A 5,728-nucleotide genomic window follows, 5' to 3' on the forward strand; every position below is an offset into this window, starting at 1 on the left:
GAACAATTTACGTATTTACGGATTGGGAGAAGGACTTGAAGGATCTGGCTCTCTTACTTTCTTCAAATCATTTCTTCCTAAGACACTTCACATGCCAGAAGGCATAATACTAAATATCCAACGAGCACACCAGCTTGGTCGTTTGCCATCTCATGCCTCAATATTACAAAGGCCAAGAGGAGTAATGTTATATTTCTTAGAATATACAGACTTATTAAAGATACTGGCGGCAGATACATCTTCTCCAAAGATTACATGGTCAAGTTCCTCTTTGTTTTTTGCTCAGGATTATGCTAAAGCCATTGCCAATCGCCGCAAACCCTATCTAAATATGAGAGCCGATCTCCGCTCATTTGGAGCCAGATATGGTCTATTTCACCCCTGTCTGTTCAAAGTTACATATAATAACAGGACAACCACGTATGAAGATCCACTGTGCCTGCAAAATTTCATAAACTCATGCAAAACATCTACCATGGATTCTTCTGGACCTTCTTCTTCGTTTAATGTTTGATTTTGGATATCATTTCTGCTTAAAAATGCTGTTTGAATATTTGCTCTCCACATTACATTTGCTAATCGAAAATTGAGTTCTTAAGATAGCACTGCTTTTAGTGTGCTCTGCTCACAGTTTGTGATTTTACATAACTGTTAATTGTCATTCTTAGGTATTATTATTGTTGTCATTTTTCGTTCTAGTTTACTATCCTAACTTGTTATCATTCCCTTCGCCTCCACAGGTTCCCAATCCCAGTCCTATGATGTCTTCCTGGTTTGCCGTTCAGCCGACCTTGGATGTGTCGTCTATCCCATGTGGTTCCACCCCTCCTCCATCTCTACATGTTTTCTTTCCTATGTAGGTATGTCATTCTCCAACATTTCCACTCCACCTTTGCCCCTAACTCTCTCTTTCCTCTTTTTTTCAATTACTCTCCTTTATCTCTTTTTAGGTGTCATTGTTATTCTATTTCTCTGTAATATTTTTCTTCACACTTTCTTGCATTCTTTATTTAATTATGTTATTGATGCTGCTATTTCCCAGCTCCTACTGTTAATCCCTTTTGTCACTCTACAATTTACTGTTCACCCTTTCCTTCCAAATCACAGCTTTAGCCCTGTGTCCTTCTACTTTACCGGTTTATCCTATCAAATACTTTTTCTTCTCTTACTATTTTCTATACACCCTTCTTTCCTCTTTCTAGCCATGGCTACCATATGTAAGGTCTTTTTTATTTCTTGTATTTCTTTTAATGGTTTGATTAATTTGGATTTGTATCACTTTCTACTCCCCCTGGTCCATTATGCCATTAAGATTAATATTGTGGAATGTTAGAGGGCTAAACTCTCCCATCAATTGACAAAGAGTCCTATCCTATTTAGATAAATTAAATGCAGATACAGTTTTCTTGCAAAAGACTCATCTTACAGAAAATGAGTGATCAAAATTAAAAAAAGGTTGGGTGGGAGAAATATTTTATTCCCGTTGTGATGGTAAACATAATGGAGTTATGATGGTATGTCGTAAATCTCTTCATTTTTAATTCATTTCACAAGAATGAGACGCAGAAGACCGCTGGCTTAATGTTAAGTTGATGTTGAAGGATATTTCAGTTTCTTTTTTTAATGTCTATGCCCCTACTGGTGGGGATTCTTCTTTTTGGCTTTCAGTAGCTAAGCAGATCACCCTTCATATGGAAGATAATTTTATACTGGCAGGTGACTGTAACCAGGTTTTCGATCCCTTTATAGATAGGAATTCTAAAGTTTCATTCATAGCTAACAAAACACACAAATCTTTCACTCATATAATTACGCAGCATAAATTCCTCGATGCCTGGAGGTTATGTAACCCAACAACAAGAGGATATACTTTTTACTCCCCGGTGCATCATTCTCAATAACAGCTTATTTTTTTGTATCACATAATATTTTGCAAACGCTTATGTGCGCTGAAATAGGACCTATATTATGATCACGCTCCTATTTCAATCGATTTGGACATTTTGTCCAAAACTAATGCTCTGAGAAGGTGGTGATTTAACAACTCTCTCCTTCTAGATCCAGAGTTTTCCTCTTCATTTAATGCCTTTTGTGTCGAATATTTCCTCATAAATCAAACTGAGTCCCTACCATTCTCAATTATTTGGGATGCCTTCAATGCCTCAGCAAGGGATTTTATTATAACGTATGTCAAGTCAAGTCAAGTCATAAAATTTATATAGCGCACTACATACCCGGAGGGTTTCAAGGCGCTTGGGGAGGGGAGGGGGGCTAGATATCCTTAGGGAGGGGGATTATTTGTCAAATATCCACGTTTTAAGTTGTTTTCTGAACGCTAGGTGATTCTGGGTGAGGCGAAGGTAAGCGGGGAGTGAGTTCCATGTTTTGGCAGCCAGGTATGAGAAGGATCTGCCTCCCATGGTGGTTTTGTTGATGCGAGGGACAGTGGCGAGTGCTTGGCTGGAAGAGCGAAGTTGGCGGGAGGGGGTGTAGAAGGACAGTCGAGAGTTGAGGCAATCTGGTCCGATGTCGTAGAGTGATTTGTGTGCGTGGGTAAGCAGTCGGAAAGTAATCCTCTTATTGACGGGTAGCCAGTGGAGGTCTTTAAGGTGGCCAGAGATGTGTTCATTGCGTGGGATGTCTAGTATGAGCCTGGCTGAGGCGTTTTGGATTCGTTGTAGTTTCTTCTGGAGTTTGGCGGTGGTACCTGCGTAGAGGGTGTTTCCGTAGTCCAGTCGGCTCGTGACCAGGGCATGGGTGACTGTTTTCCTGGTTTCGGTGGGGATCCAGCGAAATGTTTTTCTGAGCATGCGAAGGATGTTGAAGCAGGATGAGGATACGGCGCTGACTTGTCTGTTCATTGAAAGTGAAGAGTCCAGGATGACGCCAAGGTTCCGTGCGTGGTCTGTCGGGATGGGTGCTTTTCCGAGGGCTTCCGGCCACCAGGAGTCGTCCCATGCAGAGGGGGATTTACCTAAGATGAGGACTTCTGTTTTGTCTGAGTTCAGTTTCAGACGGCTTTGTTTCATCCATTCGGCGACTTCTTTCATTCCTTCGTGTAGGTTAGTTTTGGCAAAAAAACGCAGTATTGCTTGCAACCGTACACGTTTGCCACTCCAAGATATTAAGAGACTGGAGCATTCTTTTTACACATCCAAATCAAAAGATGTTCTTAATACCCTTATAAAAACAAAGCTACAGTTCAATAAGGAATCCACAGATAATGATTTGTTACATCTATTGAAATCTAGTGCAAAATGTTATGGTGGCAGAAATAAAGCAGGTAAACTTTTGGACAACTATTTAAAAACTAAGCACAACAAACTGAATATTGATTCTATTTATGATGACAGCTCTATTTTAAAGTTCAAGGATGTGGAAATTTTAAATGAATATGCTCTATTTTACAAAACACCATATTCTTCTGAAACAGATCCCACAGACAATGCGTTTTCACACACTGTTTTTCAACCTTACAAAAGCCTCAACAGCTCTCTGCTGAGTTATCATTCTTAAAAACTGAGATGACACAACAAGAACTCTTGGATGCACTCAAACACCTCTAAAAAGACAAAGCACCTGGGCCTGATGGATTCACTGTTTAATTTTTCTCCACTTTTCTAATGTATTAAAGCCCAAAATACACCTTCTAATTGATTCCTTTTACTCTCTGGGACAATCTGGGGGCTCTTTTTCAGATGCTCACATTTGCTTAATTCCTAAGGAAGGAAAAGATCCGAAGTACTGCAAAAACTTTAGACCCATCTCGCTTGTTAATATAGATTACAAGATTTTTTCTACAGCATTAGCTCTTCGCTTACACCCTTATCTTCCACAAATATTAGGAAAGGAACAAACTGGCTTTGTGAAAGGACGAGTTATACAAGACAACACAAGATTCTTTTTCAACATTCTATCTAAAGCTTCGCACTTGAATTACTCTTTAGCAGCTATAGCACTAAATGCAGAAAAAGCATTTTATAGAGTGGTATGGCGCTATCTATTTTACCCCCTCAAATGGTTTGGCTTTGGCCCAAATTTCATCTCCCTAATCTCATTATTATATTCTAATCCTCGTGCTGCTGTATGTGCTAACGGTCTAATATCACCATTCTTGGCAGAGGGGTACGTCAGGGATGTCCCTTATCCCCTTTTCTTTTTAATTTGGCCCTTGAACACTTCATCTAAAAAATTCATCAAAACACGCAAATAAAAGGGTTTCAAACCCCTACAACCAATGTTAAACTTGTGGCGTATGCCGATGATATTTTACTTTTTATTTCAAACCCTAATGAGTCGATCCCTGCCTTCTTAGAGGAAGTCACAGCTTTCTCAATCATTTCAGGATCCAAGCTAAACAATGATAAATGCGAAATTCTACCCTTGGCTAAATATACCTTTAAAGCTGATTTCACCTCAACCAATTTAACCTGGAAATCTTCTCATATTAAATATTTGGGCTTATATTTCACACCAACTATTAAAGGTACAGTTACATTATTCATGAATAATTGCATCCAAAAAATTTCAGAACTCACAACTAAATGGCATCCTCTTTATCTGTCCTGGTGGGGTCGCCTGGATACTATCAAGATGATGCTCTCCCCCATTGTTTTATATACCATCTCCAACATTCCAGTCCCTATCTCTACTAAACTCTATAAGGCTGTCAATTCAGTACTATATTCCTTTTTATGGAACAAGAAGAAACCGCGTATGTCCATTTCTTAATTAGCACGTCCCAAAGATGAAGGAGGGGTCAATTGTCCCAATATTTCTGTTTACCAAAAAGCTTTTTCATTACGACAAGCTTCATACTGGCTGCCTGATTCTACGAATAATTATCCTCTATGGGCGTCAGTTGAACTTTCGTTTCTCTCTCCCTTTTCATTCCAAGAATATCTTTCTTTCTCTTGTAAGCCCCAAACAATATCCACTCCTCTATTTCAGTTTACCTCCAAATTACTAAGCCCTATATATCCCTTAGCTCAAGATACTCTTGACTCCGTTTTAACCTCAACAATATGGCACAATAAAACTTTATTGATACGTAACAAACCCTTTTATTGGAAAACTTGGAGACAACGTAGCTTAATATGGATCAACCAATTATTCTCAAATGGAGAATTTCTTTCTTTTTCTTCGCTTAGACAGTTATATGCTTTACCCACTTCATTCCTTTCTAAATATCATACTCTTCGTAAAACCGTATTGGATACATACAAGCATTTATCAAACAATGCTTACATAGTTCATTCTAATCACTCACATAAAGATCTGTCCAATCTTTTACACACTCATTCCAAAGCATCAACCTTATACGCTTTATTTCAGTCCACTACCACACTGAGACATAAATCAACCATTGAAGAGGCATGGGAGAAAGATTTTGATGTAGCATCGTCTTTAATAATGTGGAATAACATCTGGACTAAAATACGTAAATCCTCAAGAGCAGCTAGCTTGACACAAACACTGTTTTATATATATAATAGGCTCCTATTATCTCCACAATTCTTGAACAAAAGATTATCTAATATACCGAACACTTGCTGGTCTTGTACATCTCCTAATGCCAATCTATTTCATATGTTATTTTCATGTCCACCAGTACATAATTTCTGGAAACGTGTCTGGTCTCAAATTAATGTAATCTTTGGCATAAATGCCCCGTTTTCTGTAACAAATATCTTTTTAGGCAGCCTTTCGCCATTTTTCCGATCATACT

Source organism: Lissotriton vulgaris, chromosome 5 (assembly GCF_964263255.1).
Source record: "Lissotriton vulgaris chromosome 5, aLisVul1.2, whole genome shotgun sequence".
Lineage (NCBI taxonomy): Eukaryota > Metazoa > Chordata > Amphibia > Caudata > Salamandridae > Lissotriton > Lissotriton vulgaris.